General features: G+C 40.9%; 1 protein-coding gene across 7 annotated transcripts in view; it reads right to left on the bottom strand.

Moving 5' to 3' along the window:
• The window catches only part of ADGRL3 (adhesion G protein-coupled receptor L3), a 480889-nt gene that overhangs the window by 386625 nt on the left and 75061 nt on the right, over nucleotides 1-19203 (bottom strand). For all 7 annotated transcript variants that reach the window (XM_056489462.1, XM_056489463.1, XM_056489464.1 and 4 more), the window contains exon 2: nucleotides 6398-6464. The gene's annotated coding sequence lies outside the window, so the exon portion shown is untranslated. The remainder of the gene's footprint in view (nucleotides 1-6397; nucleotides 6465-19203) is intronic.

The following is a 19203-nucleotide window of genomic DNA, read 5'->3' as shown; positions in this document are numbered from 1 at the left end:
AAAATTTGGCACCATTCAGGATTTCTTCCACCTCAGAAAAAAAATTCACTAAGACACAAATAAATGTATCTTATTAAGTTAGCAGGATATCTTCTCCTAATAGTGCAATTAGCTTTCATAGGAGATAGGCCCATGTACTGTCATGAGAATAGACTTTCAGGCATATATAAGCATGTAATATCAGGCACACTTCTCTCAAATTAAGGGAAGCATTTGTCATTTCCAGTGCTGACACTGAAAAAGCAGTGTTTAAAATGCTGTATTAGCACAGACTCCCAAGGGATCTCCTGAGCAGTGCCTTTCAAGGAGCAAACCCCAGCATTGACTCCTGCAATTCCCTTTTCACTGCCCAAAGGAGAAGAGCTGCCAGAGAGCATCCTTAGCATGGGAGGAGGCAGCAAGACCCACAACACTGCAATGAGCTGGTTCACAAGTCACAGCTAAGACATCTGAAAGACTCTGGGACTTTACCTCTTGCAACCACGAAAGGAGCCTCTGCAGCAGTCCCACCCATCCTGAACTCCCACAGATGTCCAGAGCTCACCTCCTTGCTCTGCTGCTGTGCTCAGTACAACATACACACACATACCTGTGCATCACCTAGCACTCTGCACATTAGGCAAAAACAACTTTGTTTTACTTCAGTTACTGCAGGCTTGGTAAATTGTAGCCCTTATCCATCAACAGGATGGCCTTCATTAGTCTGTTCCCCATCATTTAACATCACTATATAAGCCATCACCAAACAGATTACACTGACTATTTTATTAATATCCTCTATTTAGCAAATGGGGAAGAAAAGGTATTATTCTGGTAACTGTTTCATGTTTGCCACCAGACACAGGATGGAAATTACTTGCCCAGTAACACCCATGGGTAAGTACAGACATTCTTCAGCCACCAGAAAAAAACTGCAAGGAAAGCAAAGCCACCACATGGACTAAAAAAAAAAAAAAAAAAAAACCCAAAAAAAAACCAAAAAACAACCTAACAAATACTGCCACAACATATCCAAACATATAGTGCAATGTTCTATGGCACACTTACAACTAAGTATGAATCTGTTTTGTTGGTATGAATCTGTTTTGTTGGTATCAGCACAGGCTCAAAATGCCTGATCCTTCCCACCCCAAAAAACCTACACAGAGACAAAATCTGCTCTAATATCTGGATGGCAGCAGTTATGTTTCCCATTGGCCATTTCTGTAACCCAAACAGAAGCAGCATTTCCAGAGCACGATTTGCATTGCAGATGGGCAAAATCACCTTCTGAGGGTCTTCATGCTTGTCAACCAGCTAGGACAAGGCTCTTCATGCAGTTATCCTGGCAGAGATGCATCCTCACCCAGCTGGAACCCATTGGTGATTCCCCTGGGCTAGGCTCCAGGAGGGGGACAGGAGGACAGCAATAAAAGCACTCAGCACCGCACAATTTCCAGCCTCTCTTCAGCCTACACTGTTTAATATCTGGAACATCTAATAATTATTATTAATTGCACTTAACTGCAAACTGTAAAATAAATGCAAGGAATGCACAAACGAGCTCTGGCACACCTGCAGCTTAGTCCCTGCTCTTCACCTGGGTTCAGCTTTACCATGCAAAGTTTGAAACATCTGTTATACGCATACTACAACCGAGCCTTGCAAAATCCGTCAACCTGCAAGCCTTGGCAACAAAACCAGCCCAAGAGATGTAAGCAGCAATCTGAGAAGATACTCCCCAGGAATTAGATTTTGTAAACAAACATTTCAGCTAATTGCATTCTTGTTCTCAGTGCAATGAAGGCCCCATTTAGCCAAAGCATTTGTCTACAGAGTTTAGTTTCTTCCATCTAATGAACGTTGATCCTGTCTTAGCCTCGGCTGGTATATCATCAAGATCAACATGAAATGCTAATGGAGAGAGATGCTTAATATCATTTCAAGTGTTTAAGTTACAACTGCAGCTATTAAGCCAAATCCATTTTACCTGCTCCTCCTCAGGCTCCCCAGTGAGACAGATTTAAAAGTTTCCATGGGGAGAAGTGATTCATAATGGCTACACAGATGAGAGAAAAAGCCTTTCACCATTAATTACAGCCAGCATTCTCCAAACCCAAGCTGGTCATTTTGCCAGCACAACACGTAATTAGCAAGTCTCATTTTATTTTGTTGCCTTCACAAATTAGTTGAGTTTTTAAAATCAAGGTGGCTGCCTCCAGCAGCAGGGACAACCATGGCAACGAGAGAGAAAAATAAAGCTTTGTCATCCATTTGCAGTCCATGGCAGAAAAATCCAACAAGTCCCCCAATTTTCACTCTCCTTACTGGCTCAATGCAGGAATCAGAGTTGCTGCCTATGGCATTGTGAACATGAGACTGTGAGATGCACCCATTTAAGAGAATCATGGCCAGTCATGTGAATGATGTTCTTGGCAGTGAGAGAAGCTTCCTCTACTTCGAACTTTCCAACTGCCCAGTTACAGTGCAGGACCTGCAATAGCCAAAGCAGTGATGAGAAGAATGCTTCCTGCTCCTCCACCTGCAGAGGAACTGCACTGGGTCCAGCCCCAGTGGCATCCAAGGCATCTTCACAGAGTGTGTTTTGGAGACATCTCAGTAATAGGAGCAGAGGATGATGCACTGTAAGAGATGCTGGACTCGCTCGCCCAGAGAGAACACTCTCAGACACCACCTGCATTTTAAAGCAGGACTGTCTCTTTGTTTGCATAGCTTGGGCTGCCCCTCAACCTCTTTGAGGAGCAACTTCTCCACAGCAGAGGCTTTTGGGGGATGCACCTGTCAAAATCCCAGTTTTGAACAAGGCACCCAAAACAGTGACTGGAGCCCCTGGTGCCTGCTAGACAGAGCATGCTGCTGGAAGCTATTGTTGAAAATACTAAAGTTATCTTCACACAGATTTTAAAAGGCCACTATTTATGCATGTAAATTCTGAAGGGCATTAGCAGCATCACTGACACACGCTGACAGCCAGCCCAGCTTTGGGAAGGGAATAAGCAGCAGCGACTGCCTGAATAATTGATGTGCTTTTACTCTGCCCCATGGCCCAGTTATTACATTGCTCACTCTCTTCAACTGCCTGTGGTTTCTAAATTAATTAGAAATCTTAATGTCATGGCCAGCCAGTTAAAAAAAAAAAAAAAAAGAAGACACCAAGAACAAAAGAAGAGACCGCTTCTCATGCCCTTGAGCCTTGGGATTTCTTCCTTCAGTCTGGCCACGCAGGAAGTAAAAGCACAGTCTCAATTCCTGCAGCTTTGGAGCCTGCTCACTGCTGCTAACAGCAGCACAGCATGAAATCCACTCCATCTGCAAAAAGCCCCCATTGCACAGGGGTGAGCATCCCCATCAAGGTCACTGCCTCTGTAAGATGGGGCAGCCCTCTTCTAGGGACTGTGTCATGTGCAGAGCAGCTACTGCATCTTCTGCAATCAAATACATCTGCTAGGTCCCTAGCCCAGCCATTGCAACCAAGTGCCATGCAGCACCAAATGAAAAGACACTGCTGCAGTCTGGAGGAATAAAAGAGCTCGTGGTTGTTCTGCTCACTCAGCTGACAGAGCTAAATGACTCCATGGGATCCCATTCACGGGATGAAAAAAATTGTGTGTGACTACCTGACCTCACAGAAGAGGAGATCAAATATAACAACCTGAGTGGCCACATTTTTGCTGCATATATAGCCTCACCTACTTACAATATTGCTTATGTGAAACTTTAAAACAACACCTATAGCTTTCAAGAAACCCAGTGGGAATAATTTCCATGTTTGAGCCATATTGCAGTAGTGCAGGTAGATGTTTCAAGGCCTCAGAACACACATAGCCATGATGAATGTGGGCATGGTTTTAATCCCTTACTTACAGAAAGAAATGCTGTTTTTTCCAAAAATCTCTTTACAAAAGCATAAATAAACAAAAACTGAACTTGTAGAGATGATTTTAAATTGCATGGATAACTTAGACTTATATTTCACCTTCTTATAAAAAAACAGCAAAATATCAGTGAAACTTAACAGCAACACATCTTGGCATACTGTAATCTGCACCATTATTCCCCTTGGAAAACTCATTATTTTAAAGAAATACCATTTTTCAACCTTTCTTTTTGACATAGATAAACAGAGCATTAAACTGTCTGAATCCGAGTAAAGTTATCCTATATCTCCCATACACATCAAGTGCCTAAAACAAGTCAGTCCCACAGCAGAGAAATGAGCTGGTGATGGTGACAGAAAGCAATACAGAGTTTTAAATGACACCATAAATCCAAAGGGAAGTATTTAACAAAATGAATCCCATTTGTTACCATGTGGAAGGTAGTTCAAAACAATTTGACCCCAAATACAGGACAATGTGGTTCTCCAAAAGTTTAATGAACTTTGACCAAGTATTTATTTGTTTCAAGAGTTTCCTCTTCTATCTGCTCTTTTTCCTCTGCTTTCATAATTTTGCACTAAACTGATGCATGCAGAGACCACCACAAGAGAAATACACAAGGTTCCACACAAGTTGCAATTGTAGGCCCTTGGAGTGTTTGTCAACATGCTTCTTGAGATGGCACTTCCATTTGTATGATGCCTTAAGTTTAGCTTTCATATATTTCAGATTCTGTACTGCCTTAGTATGTAACTCTGAACTTCATATAAAGTGTTAGCAAGTTCTCTTCACAGTTTAATTAGGCAAAACAATCCTTTTTCAGCCTGAGAACCAAGGACATCATTGCAGCTTTGGGCCCAGAAGTGTAAACAACGGTGAAACAATCTGGGATGATGAGACTTCATAATCTGAAGCTGTAATTGGACAATTAATACTAATATGTAAATGGACCAAAACTTACAAAAGTGTGAAAACTCGTGACCAGTTGTCCATCTTGGGTAGAGCCATGGCCAGGCTCTTGTACTGCCCAAGGTGTATCCTTTGAAGCCTTTTAATAAATACCTACTTTATTCCTTTAACTCTGTCTAGCCTCTGTACCAGGCATCATGTAGGGTGGAAAGATGGACTTTCAGAAAATGATAATGCTGATACATGGAGAAAGCAGAATTGTTCCACCCTGTGATTTGTCTGTGTTTGTCATCTTGGCCTCATACTGCCTCTAAAATGCACATGCTAATGATCAGCAGTATGGCACTGCAGATGTAGTGAACACAAGATGTCACTCACATGCATTTTTCAAAGCCAAGCAATGAAAGGAAGTGTCTCGTAAAAACGTGTCACGTGTTCATACAGAAAGTTTCCTGACCCCAGCAACATCTGCTGTGTCTCTCTCTTCATATCCATATTTTTAAATCTCACTAGGTTTAGTTTGCTATACTATGATTTACAGACCTTCACATTATATATTTTGTTCTTCATACTGGTATTTACTGACACATTTTCTGATTTTAAAGTCCTTACATTAACTACTACAAAAAACTTACTGAAAGGCTCAGCTCATCTAGGTTGCTCAGCTTAACCCCAGTAATAATCATGCCCGATACAGACTTAAAGACAGAGGTGAGCTCCTAGTCCCTCCTCTGGATTACCATATAGGTGAAGGGATGTACCAGCTGAAGCAGAACCACCACTCTTCAACGTGGCCATGCCTTGTCCAATTTCTCCTCCACAAAGGAAGGAGTGCAAAACCACTCAAGACCCTGTAGGTGTGCTCACCTCTCAGCCTCGTAAAGAAGGTAGAAGAAAATACAGGAGATGGCAGCAGTACGGAGCAGCACAGCTCTGCTCACTGCTTTTTGGAGCCTACTCTTTCAAGATGCAGCCCCTGGCAAAGTGTCTCATGAAAGTTTGATGAACAGCATTTTGTTTAACACCAGCAACTGAGCCACAGCCCTGCCGAGCTGCGTTGCACCAACAAAATGTCACGACCCAGGAGGATCAAGAAACTCGACTGCAAGAGGCAGGATTGCAGGCAGCAGAGGAGCTCACAACCTCTGGAGCAGGGTGCACAGCCCCACGAGCTGCTGGGTCACTGAAACATGAGGAGGCTGCTGTAAGGCTGATGATCACTTGCCCAGCAGGCTGCCAGGCTCCACCAGGCAGTCTTGCAAACACAGCCAAGTCTGCAGCCCTCTTCCCATTGGCACATATAAGCCAATAATAAGCCATATAAGATTTTTTTTTTTACCCTCTTTTACCTTTTCATTTCTGCATGTACTGAAAATATTCACGGTAGGCTCTTCCCTACCATTTGCTTCAGCATTTTCATGCTCTGCTGCTTTTGTTCCCCTGTTCCCTTCACATAAAGGAATATTCTCAAGAAACAACTGCACCTGCATAACTGAAAATACACAAAACCCATATGCAGACACAGTGCTGGAGGCTCATGCAAGGTGATCAGCTCTAAATATTTTAGCACAGCAAACAAATGAGGCTCAACTGTATGGTCCAGTAATTACCTTTTCTTGTTCTTCAGGTGCAAGAAATCCACACGCTATTTTTTGCAGAGTACTGTATTCAACATTTCTGGAAACAAAGAGAAAAAGAAAACAATTAAAAAACATTTACATCTGCCTCTGAGGACTTATCAGGCACTCATGAACTTTCTGCTATGCATTTACCAGAGCAATGAACAACTGATTTTGGTCAACAGAACTGATTTTTGAAAAGTAAGAATTTTTAGTGTCTATGAGGTAGACCTCTGCATGGGAAGACAGTAGTAGCACATACAAAACAATGGTCAGAGGAAATGTAAGTGGACAATACCACTGTAATAATTAAAAAAACCTTAGAGATTCAAGTAGATATTGAACACACAAGCAGGTACATGAGTATCTCTTCCCACAACAGGATCCAGTGTAATCTGGAGAAACTATTGTCAGACCAGTCAATTTATCAGAGGTTTTTAGAGGTCACTGCACCAGAATAAAAAACATCTAGTTTGAAAAGAAGTCAAAATAAATTATGATTGCAAGGACAGTAATTCCTTTTCCTCGGCAGCTACAACTTAAAACTTCTCTGTCCCTTTACATCTTCAGTATTTTCTTCTAATTACAGTGTTAGATGCTAAATATAACATTAATTGACAAAACAATGAAATGGATGGATCCAGGTCAGCCTCCTGGAACTGTTGGTTTTATCAGGATTAATTACACATGAAAAATTGCTCCTCACAGTTGGGATTGCTACAGATGAAACTTCAGTGAGAATCAGTCTTGTCAGAGTCAAGCTGGATGGCACACGACCCCAGGACCTCATCCCATCCCAGTGAAACAATTAGAAAATATAATTAAAAACCCACGCAAGGGAAACAGCAATGAGTCCTCCTGCCTGAATTTTCCTTCCAACATCAACTAAAAACCCAGCTCATTTTCTGCAACCTGTAGGGGAGAACACAGGTCTTGTTGTTTGAAATAAGTGCATTGAAATGAAAAAACTTTAAAAGGCTGATTAAAAAAGGATCCAGTGTTAAACTGGGGCCAATTGTTCCAGTTACAGCAGTGAATCCCCAAGCCTTTCCCAACCAGGGCTGTAGCACAGCTTTCACTCTGCTGCCATGGTTCCATACCCTGAACCACCCGACACCTTCGAAAATTTCAGACAAAAAAAATGGTCCTGGGACTCTGGTTTCACATCTGAGCTAACCCAGAACAGTCTTCCTTTAATTTTCAATGGCAAAAAAAAGAAAGCTGCACCCCAGCTCTAAGCACTCCTCAGCAGATCCTCCCCTGAGGATGAGAAGAACGAGGCCGAGGCGTTGGTCCCTAACGCATAATTCATCTTCTTTATGTACTGAAGAAGCAATTGCTTGCATTCAGTAACCTTGGAAGTCAGACAAGTAAATTAAAACTTAAAACAAGGCTTGAAAGTCCAGCATGCATGCTGCTTTTTGAGTGATTTCTCTGTAATAGGCAAGTATGGATGCTCTGGAAGAAAAAGAGACCTATTCCAGCTTGCGTGTCAGCAAAATTGCCTCTGTAAGCAATAAACAGGCTTTGGATCATCTAAGAAATTTACAGGCAAAGTCAGGATAAGGCCAGTTATTATTCCTCACTGTACAAATGAAAAAGTCCCTAGATGTACAGACTATACCCATTTTCAGCCTTGGATTTTGACCAAATATATACGGTTTCAGTAGGAAAAAACACTTTTACAAGTGTAGAGCAGACCAGGCAACACCTCATAAGGGCATCCATATACTTTAATTCTAGGAAAAATGCCATTTGTTTAGACTACTCTACTTGTGCTTTATAGCAAAACCTTTACCTGGTTCCAAGAAGCTTTTGAAGAATAATTCTCATTTGATGGGAGAAGTACAGAGCAATGAAATTGTAGTGTGCCTGGTTTGAAGAAGTTAATGTTTGTTACCCCATTGCCTTGAAATGGCTTTTAAAATAAAATTAAAACAAGATCTTTGTTGCATTTATGATACCGCACATTTTACTTCTGATTGAAGCATAAAAGGCTAGAGATTGCACAACATACTGTGGTTTATGGCTCTTCTGTGTCATTTTAGGATTCAGCACATGCTCTTCTCCCAGCTCACCTTTATTTTATCATAATGTGAGTGTACTGACTGGTAAATTTTTCTTGCCTTCCCTTCCCAAATGCCAAATGTGTAACCTTGAGTTGGCCTCTGCCATATGCTATTTCTATGCAGATTTCAAATGCAGATTGGGGAATTCTTGTTCTTATTAAAATAGGAAGGGAACCATTCAGGGATTCCTGCAAGAGCAAAGATCTTACAAAATACTTGTTAGAGAGTTGACGCTAACTGGCAGTGGTGTGCTGCAGGAACTACAGGGATTTGGCATTTGCCCTAAAACAGCAATAAACACACTAAAGAAAGAGACATTGCTTTATCTCTGACTCCTACTAATACTCAGAGAGCAGTAGAGCTCCTGCCCTTTGAGCAAGGGAACCTTGTTTTGATCCTCTTTTGTTGCTCTCCACATCACCTGACTAACCTGCTTGCCCTCAAACCTACAGTGCTCCTCAGAAAGCTTTTGCTGCTTTTTCCCCAGTTCTCCTCTGGTCACACTCTGCCTGGACAATTTGGAAAGTGGTCTCACTCAGGATGCTAAGGAGAGGGACTTGCTTCATTTACCCTGGAGCTCTCCCTGCCAAGTTTACTGCTACACGAATAATGGAGATACTTCAATATAGCCCACTTTCACTAATATGGCTGCTGGTGCTCATGTGGCTGAATATTTCTAAATCTTCTGCTATGGTGAGTAATGCATCCACCCAAAGAGGACAAGGGAAAATTGCTCTGCATCACAAAATGCCACAAGAAGGGAAATTAATCTTGCATACACCTCCATCACAAACCAGAAGCTGCTAATAAGGAGAGCAACAATAAACACTTTATCAGGCAACAGCAAAGACTAGAGGAGAATCCATCAAGACGGGATGGCTCACTCTTAAGGATCTGTCTTCACTGCAAAAAGCCAAGCAGCCCAATTTCTGCTGCAAATGCTCACAACAGAGGGACCCACAAAAAAGCACACGAAGTTTTAGGCAACCAGTAGGAGGCTTCTGAAAAAGCCTTGTCTGCTGAAAAGCACCAAGCACCTTGCTTCTGGCTCTGCAGAAGCAGAGGAGTGAGCACCCAGCATCAGAGACGTGTTTTTGGGGATGAAAACCCATATGGAGCAGCACTGCCTTGCTCCAGGGCATCAGCGTCTTTGCATCAGCCCAAGGAAATCCAATCAGCAACTTTCACCCACGGTGACTTAATTAACAGGCACCCTACAGATTTCTCCAAATCCTCCACACTGACACCCTCCATTACCAAGCTCTTTTGATGAAAGTGATTAAAGCTAACAATTATAATTTCTTTTAGAGATGCCCCTAGAGGCTTCTGCGAGGCTCAGACTTCATTGTTCACAGAGCACAATGCAAAGAAATCTCTCTCCTGAAGAGCTCATCCTCCACAAAGACAAGGCAATCAAGGAATAGCAGAAAGAAAGGCAAGGAGACAAAAATTTTTTGCTCAAGGTCAAAAAGCAGGCCCCTGACAGAGCGAGAACAAAACCCACCTCCCCTGGAGTACTCATGAGGACATGCTGACTCTCCAATACTAAGCTGATCAACTAAAATTCTTAATTTATCACGTGTCAAGAGCAGGTAAAGTAGTTCAGTGTTACTTGCTGTTCTGGTTTTGATCATGTCTTTTTGTGATGGCTCTCCAAGCAAAGCTAACCATGACAGTGAAAGGGTTACCTCCCCTACACGTTTCAAAGAAATGCTTCCCATACTTTTTCATGCAGATTACTGACAAATCAATCCCCCTCAAATTTTTTATTCTTCCATCAATGCTCTCAACAAAGAGTGATTGCTCAAGCACCCTTCTCAACCTTGCACTTCCAATTTTTTAAAGAATGGTCAATCTCAATATGCATAATTATAATTGCAAATGGATCGTTTCATCTTGCACTCTTCTGCTTTAATGGGATTATGTACCGTCAAATCTCTCCAGTAACATTTAAAATAAAAATGTCCTACGTCATTCATGTGTGGTTTAGATATTTAAAACATTAATATGTAACCTGTGATATTAGAAAAGGTTAGATTTCTAACTACCTGGCTCAGTTATGACACCATAAATCTGATGTAGCCTTCACTGATTACTAGAAAAATCTTTCCAATGCAGTATAACTGTCATTTGACAGAGCTTCTTGACATAAAATTCATCAGCAAGAGATTGGTTCTGTTGTGCTTTGTACAGGGACAGAACAAAGCACAAGTGTGCAAAGTGAGTGAAGCTTTTAGTCTTTGCAAACAACTTACTTCAGTGCATAAAATATTAAAAGCAATGCTAAACTAATCTCTGGCAAGAAGTGCAGGCAATTCACTACAACTCGTATTACAAATGCCTTTGGTTTACCATTTAAAAAACATTAGAGTCTACCATTATGGTTGTGTATCATAGTGCTGTACATTAACCTCTGTAATTTTCCAACATGGTATATTGCAGTAACACAAATTAGGCTATCTGGCAAAAAAAAAAAGCTTAAAAAGACGCAATATTTAAAGAGAGCAGACAGGAAAGCTCCTTGCTCCTTCCTGCCAAAGACAGCAGGAGAAAGTCCAGTCCTCTTTTCCTCAAAGCAAATGGTAAAACCCCATTAATTTCCCCTGGAACCGACAGATCCACAGCATCTGGGAAAGGATTCAGTCTAAATACATCGCAGACATAACAGATGAATGATTTGGGGGAAAGGGGTCGCCTGCTCTCATTTTAACACTTCTGTGTAACAGGAATGGAGCAGGTCATTTCTGTAAGCTTGGAAATGCTTTGTGAGCTTTCAGTAGGATTTTCCCTTCAGCGTTTCTTGCCTCCTGTCTCCGTTTTCTTCTTGTTCATATACTTTATGGCTTTCAAATCTGTTCTGTGTACAAGATGCTTAAAGCCTACACTCGATATTTACTGTTGAAGGACCCAAATGGATGAATTGTTCTCCTACAATTAATAGGAAAACATTTACATTTCATGTATTTTGGAACAACTATATCTTCTCCACTCAAGAAATAAACTGGAAGCTAAATTTTCACTTGCACATAATATGGAAGTTTTCGTAGCAAGACATCTATTTCAAGTACTGAAAAACAACCATAATAAAATGCTCCTCGTGTTGGCAAATTATTCTAATTTCCATGCTAAAATTTATCCACTCAGAAATACGTCTAATAACTAAACCAAGAATATTTCTTTTGGTTTTGCAATCAATTTTCAAAGATCCTTTTTTTTTTTTCCTTGGTGGGATAAGAGACTTTTAAAAATATGAAAAATCTACGAGAGAAGAAGGACAACATAGCCCAACACCAAGACAGCAACACTCACCCAGGGCATGTTGGAGTCATGCTGCTTCTGTGCAGGATGCAGAACACACACTCAAACCTTGCTGCTTCCCCTACGAGGCCACTGACTTGCTGCTCTCCTTCCTATAGAACTACCTGGCCCCTTTCCCTCACTCTCCACTTCTAACCTATCTGAAGCTCCATCCAAACCCAAATGCTTCTGTTAAATATATTGAGCTTGAGGTGAAAAAGGTCAGCTTCATTTTGTCTCAGCTGGCTCTAGCTCCCAGCTCTCAGGACCGATGGGTGCTGGGGCTAAGAGAGACTTTTTGAGCCTGTCTTTGAAGCAGCAAGCAGCCATTATTTCAAGCTGGCATACCAGAGATATTTTTTTCCAAGCAATATATTGGTTCCAAGTGGTTTTTGAAGCAAGCAACCAGGCAGCTATGTGAAACTCAGGATCTGCTATTGGAAGATCCAGAGAGCTCCCTACAACAGCAAGGCATTTAATGAGAGAGGAGAGGGGAGCTTGGAGACCTGCCAAATCTAATCCTGGTTATACGTGCCACAGCTGGATTTCTTCAAGTAGGGGCTATTACACTGGCACACTGCTGACCAAAATCTTCTGTTTCGTGTAAATTCTCTACAAAGACCTTAGGAGATAAAACTGATTAATCCTAATTAAAATGAAAATCAAGGAAATGACACAGTCTGTTGAATCTACTTGATGAATCAAAAGCTTCCCTCATTTCTATGTTAATTGTCTTTTTACAAATGTGCAGCGCTCTCATATGCACAGAATAATGTTTTCATATTTTTCTTCACTTGGAACATTACAGGACAGATGTTACAAAGCAACCAGAGAGCCCTTCTGCATTATCAGGCCCCTGCAGAAGTGCCTAGCTGGGTGCTGACTTCTTTCTCAGTCTTCTCATGGCTTTAATTAAAATACAAGAAAATCCCAGCCTGCAGCAGAGCAGCAGCCCAGGCACTGAAGGTAGGAAAGGACTGGCACCAGGCAGGACACAGCACCTTCCAGGATGCTGAAAGATGTGCAAGATGCCCCATTAGCACTGAGCAGGAATGTACCACAAGGTAAATTCAACCAATACAAACACACAGAATCCCTGCTCTCCATTTGCATGAGCCAAATAACACTTCCATGAAACATCACCACTCGAGTTTTTATCAAAAGCCTACTTGCACATAACACCATATCAACAGAGAGGACATTGGGAAAGCAATCAACCTGCAAAGACATTCTTAAAGTGCAGAAATGCAGAGCAGACCCTTTCAAGGACAGTTCAGCTTAGGATGGGAGTGATTTAAAGAGGAATACACTGTTAACACTGGCCAATTAAGAGCTGGAATGCATAGAAAGGTCTCTACAGATACGTATGTAACACATTAAAGACATCCACATTCCGTTTGTATCCAGTCAAAATCTCATCTTGCCTAAACTTGTAAGGGGGCAAAACTAACCTAAGTGGTAAAGGCACACTGGACAAAATCCAGAATCTGCTGCATTACTTGCTTAGACACCATTTATTGTGGTTACATTTTATTATACAGTAGTAAAAAATTACAAGGCAACATCCTGTGTTATTTCCCGCTGGGATAAATGATACAGATGTACTATTAAACCTCAAAACCAGCACCAGTCTGCCAGGCTACATTCCATTTGTGTCTTTATAATGTGTCAATAGGCTGACATTTATGTCTTCTGATGGTAAAGCGAATTATGTTATAGACATTTAAATATGCCATAAACTGCCTAGCTCTGCACAAACTCAGAACTCTTCCAATCTACCAAAACAACACACACACATCAAAAATCTCAGCAGACACCAGCATCCAAACTTAGGACATATTGGTTTCCTTTTTTTCCATGCTAAATTGACTTCTGCATTGCTGTCAGCCCCAGCTGACACTGGGAAGGCACTCATGAAGGTCTGCCACAATTTGCAGCCCAAGGGCATCCTAGACCATGGAAATGCACCAGAAAGGGATGGTCCTATAGGGATCTCACTGCAGATCACACACTATATGTGAACTAAGACATGATCCCAGCATGGTCAGTGGTGCTGAGGGTTTGAGAGACACCAAGTCCAATAATTCCAATTTAAAATGACCTCTCTCTGCATAGTCCACCAGCTCCTTTGAAAAAGCCAGCCTGGTGAGAAATCAAGACAAAACACTCATAGATTGGCTATTAAATGTCTTGCTTGTGAGACATGTCAAGATAAAAACATGGACACTAGTATACAATGGGTATTTTAAGCCCATCATTGTCTTCCATTAATGCCACTCACCAAAGTTAGTTAACTTGAAATGAGGCTCTAAGATATGCAGGTGGCAAAACTGGACTGGGGAACAAGGAAATTCACCCTCAGGGCTAGATGATAAAAATTAAAAAGTCCATCCACGGCTGGATTACAGGGATTATCTGGGGTAGAAGGAGGTTGCTGAATGGGGATGCATAAACAGCAAAACATGATGGGTTTGGTCTAAAACCAAAGAAGCCCCAAGGCTATGGTTGAAGCTTTTCTACACACATCAAATTCCTTAATAATATAAAAGATAAGCAGGCAAAAGCAAAAGAGGAGTTCAGAAATAAGCAGCCTGGAAAGGCATACTGGAAGGAGGGCTGCATGCCCCAGTTACTATCCCTCTAGCACCTGGCATGTGAGGATAAGGAAAAGCTGCAAACATACCAATTCCACAGTATTCCTCAGGGATCACATCTTGAAATGATTGTAATTGGAATAAGGGGTACTGATGCTTCAGGGACTTGCTTAAAAAAGGGCCTTAAAAGAAAATTATCATAGAAAACAAGTCTGGGGTATTTTGCCTCTGAGAACATTTAGAGTTTAGTGCATTAGAAATGCAGCTGCATCAGATACTGCACTAAGATTGTCCATGATCAAGCTGCAGGCAGGAAAATGCCAGGTTGCCACTTCATTACAGTGCTTACCATCAAAATGAGACAGAAAGTGGCTGCTTCTCCACTCTGACAAGTTTTTAATTGCATCTAGAAATTACCTTCTACTTTGAATTTCATTCCGAAATTGTGTCTAATAGAGGCTGCTCAAGATGAGTTTGTCACACTTCTAAATAATTATTATTAATGTGACACTAACATCTTTCCCTGGAGCTTACACCACCTAAAGTGCCTTTGAAAAAATGTCCTTATCGTTAAATTTAGCACCAAATGTGACTAAAATGCAGAATTATCCTGACCTTTTTTAATTCCAAGTGGCTTAGCAGTCACAGTCCTCCTCCAAAAGGAAGCCCATCACCTTTTCTGTTTTGATGACATCACTGAACCTCTTCTGAAGGACAGAAAAATAGCTTCCCACATCAGAGCACAATGAACACATAGGCACAAGCTTAGATGATACTCATAACCAAGAATAAAGACTATCATCATCATTATTATTATTATTATTATTACTATTATTATTATCATTATTATTATTATCATCTCAAGACAACACAGACCAAACTAAAGTCCCAAGATGACCAGATTTTCAAGAGCAACTTCTACAAGCTCATTCTATGAGGTGTGCATCCTGTCAGGGAAAATATCACATGTGAACAAAACAGTGAAGATCACAAACTTTGCAGGGTTGGCAAAGCATGGGTCTTGGAAATTCTGCACCACCAGGATCTGAAGCCACCAGAAAATCACAGGGTCCCTATGCAGACACCCTCTTGAAATCAACTATCCAAAAATCTGCTACACAAACTCAATGAGAAACCTTTCAGCTCATGATGAAGATTTTTAAAAGGAAGGAAAGAAAGGCTTCTCCTCCCTCTAAAGCAGAAAATAAAATTTTCCCAAAAAGAGGGGCTCCAAGGAAACTACACAGCCACACCCTGAAAAAGTCTTGTTTTGATTTTCTACAGGGCAGACCATCCCACAAGTTTTAAAGACCTGCAAATGCAGTTTATCTGAACATTAAAGAACTTCTGTAAATGTAAAATAAATAAATGAAATGTAGAATGAAGAAATCCGTGAGAGGAAAAATCTTAACCAGTGTCTCCTCACACAGTTATTATGCAATATTAGGATTCAATCTCCTTTTGCCTGAGACATGAAAGATACATAAAAACTGGCATATAAAGACATCTCTGGCTACAGTTGCTTTGGAATTGACTTAAACCATCTTTGTTTTATTACCTCAGATAGCATGATGTCATCAGAAGCCTTTTAATGTCTTTTAAGACCTTTTCCAGTTTTCATAAATTATGAGGTGTGAATATGTGCATGTGTGTGGCATTTCTTTATTCCATCAACCATGTGATAAACTGCAGTGCCACAAGATAAACTGCATTCAGTTTACAAATCTGACCTCCTCACTTGAACTCTGCCTGCTAATCCATTTCAGCTGGGACTATTTCTAATATGCCATACTTCCGAACAGCTTTCAAACAGCTGTAGGGGCTTTTTTTTTTTTTTTTTTTTTTTTAATGTGTGCTTTAAAATGGATTTCACATTAGAAGTATTTTCTTCTTTGCACCAGAAAGTGGAACAGATTCCAAGCAGATGAACCCTGGCTCCTGGCAGCTCCAGGATCGAGTGTCAGATACATCCCAAGGCAAAGGGGAATAAGAGCTGCTCTAGGTGCACAGGAAACTTTTGTGGCTCATACCTTTAATGGTGTGCCTCTAACAGTATCTGCCACATACCTGCAATCCCATAACAATCCTCACGAGCTATCCTCCTGCATCACCCTGCAACAACCTTAATGAAGGTTTTGTTGTTAGTTTTCCAGAGGTAGCACAGAACCAGCTCTCACTAACACAGGTTTTCTCTGTATGTTTGAGAAGTTCACTGCTTTTCAACAGCTTTTTTTTTTTTTTTTTTTACTTTCTAAATTTCATTGCTTGGTTCCATCCTCATTGTTTTTTTAATAGGCAAACGATAAAGTTTTGTTTGCAGTTAGCCAGCATAAACAAATCATCTCTCAACTACTCACCACAATTTTTCACAGAAAGGACAAGAGTAAGTTTTTTAATAACTTGCTTAAATATCCGTGACAGAAGAGTCCTACTGCTGCCAAGCTGCCACTTGCATTCGCCACACCTGACCAAACAGCAAAACCTGGCCTCTCCTTGAATCTCAGACAAGATGGATGCTTCCAGCAGCACTGCTCATTCAGCTGATGGGTGCATTTTACCAAGCAAACAATCAGCTGCACCAGTTTAAGTATGAGCTTAACTCTATATATGCTCTGAGGTACCAGGACCCACCAGCCCATGCTGCCACACTATTCCTAATACAGGGTGTAAACTTCAGCATTGCTCCTGCACAGGGAAAACAAGCCAGCCCCCTTCTCAGCTTCAAATAACTAAAGAAGCCCAAGCAGCCTCCATAAAACTAGTGTGGATGAAAATTAAGGGTGTGGTTAAGGGTCCTTGCTAGACTGGGGTCTTGCTGTATTTTTCCAAAAGAAATTTGATGGCATCAGATATACAAACATGACTGGCTTAAGCAATTAGACCTGCATTTGCTATAAACTCTGCAATCAAATATTCATTTCATTTTGCAATGTCATCAGTAGTCTGACATGAGTAAAAGCAAATTAAAAATGCAGGAAAGTATTCCAGGTAATCATATGCTTTTTTTAAGGAGCTAAATTACTTATTTAAATTACAGAGACATACTGAATGGGATGGCTGTGAAAAAAAGCCTGTTGCAGGAACTGGCAGAGACACTGGTTTCGAGTAAATCAAAACTTCTGTGTGATGATACTTGATAACAAAAGCAGCAATTAACAGGGTGGGGTTTTTTTACCCATTCCAAGCCCACATTATAGATACTTTCTGCTTCTAGAAAACTGCACTCAGTTGAAGCCAATAGTAAAAACCTGACTACCCTCTAGGCACGTTGGTTTTGGCTGATATATTTTCCACAAACCACATAAATTACTAATCCTTTCTGAAATTAAAATAAATAAATAAATAAAGGCATTAAGAAAAAGTGCACTTTTCTTGGTGATCTTTTTCTGTACATGGAAGGCTCAAAGGTCACCACAGTTTTATTCACAGTTGGCTTGTGTTTAGATATATGAAAGGAATAATCAACTCTTAATGTGATGAGCACTGTTCAGGATTTCCTTAACATGGAAGAGAAAACTTTACTTCTGAAATGAAGAAGGCAAACCTCCAGTAATTAGAACACAGAAGTGCTTTAAATTTCCCTTCATTCTGCATAAACCATTACAGAGGTAATTTTCTTAAAAAGCCTCAGCAGCTGAATGCCACACAGAAATGTGTCTTTTGACTTTGCTCTCTGCTGAACCTCACAGAGAAACCCCATTCCTGCTCATGCTTCTTCACTGAGATGGACAAGTATAAACAGAGACACAGTATCCAAAACATTTTACCAGAGCAAGAATATTGGTTGAAAAAGCATCAAGTGAATGACAACAGGAGACCAGAATTGTTTAAACACTATGAAGAACAAAAAAAAGGTGTTAGTCAGTTAGCAGAATACTGAGAGGCAGTATGCTTTCATCCAGTATTAGATTTACCAGTAAAAACCCTGGACAGAAAAATTAAAAAAACATTTGACAGAATAGGATTGAATACCACTCTTGATTGACTGGAAGTGCTGGTGAGACACTAATGACCTAAAAGGAAAGAAGGATGGACACACCCAAGCAGCTCCCAGATGTCAGTGGCTGCTTCATACCAGATGGCTGGGGGGGAACCAAGACAGCTGAGGTGAGAACACCCTGAAAGGCAGTCTGTACACACACCTGGCCAGCCTCACAACTCATGTTCAACATCCTCAAATTGCAATTTATTAGCAGGCTGGGATCTCCTTGAATACTTATCAGGGACATTCACACCTATTCCTACATTTAGAACAAGACTCCACTAAAGGACATCACATCAGGGTCATAAAATTATAGCAACTGGTCTGAACTGGGGTACCAGCAACCCCTGATGGCTGATGTACATATTTCATGCACATTCTGAACTGCTTTAAGATTTCCTAGAGCTAAGCAAACCCTAACCAGTTGATGGACCCTCAGGATAAATGCAAGCAGCTGCTTGCAGAAGTCCATCTCAAGCCCTTGCTTAGTGCCAGCAGCACCAAGGACTTCTTTGTAAGACCTAACTTCACAGCTTCTGGACTGTACTTCAGTCATTCACATGGCACCAGGAGAGAAACTACAGCAAAAAATTCTGGCTGGCAGCATTGAACAAAATGTATATATAAGGGAAGCTGACAGGAAGGTGCATTTTTGCTGAGCAGTATCCGATAAATAAATTATAAAGAACTGTAACTGCTAACTATTAAGAGACAGATTTATATGATAGCTAAAGCTTTCATAGTTGAGGAAGGAATGTCTAATAAAACAGCATAGCTGTGATTTAGTACAGTGTTTAAATTCATCCTTACATATATTTTGTATTTCCGACTGGTCTTCACTACCAAGTCATATAT

The sequence above is a fragment of the Oenanthe melanoleuca genome, chromosome 4 (assembly GCF_029582105.1).
Source record: "Oenanthe melanoleuca isolate GR-GAL-2019-014 chromosome 4, OMel1.0, whole genome shotgun sequence".
Lineage (NCBI taxonomy): Eukaryota > Metazoa > Chordata > Aves > Passeriformes > Muscicapidae > Oenanthe > Oenanthe melanoleuca.
Note: the sequence above shows the minus strand (reverse complement) of the source record. Positions and strands in the feature narration are given on the sequence as shown.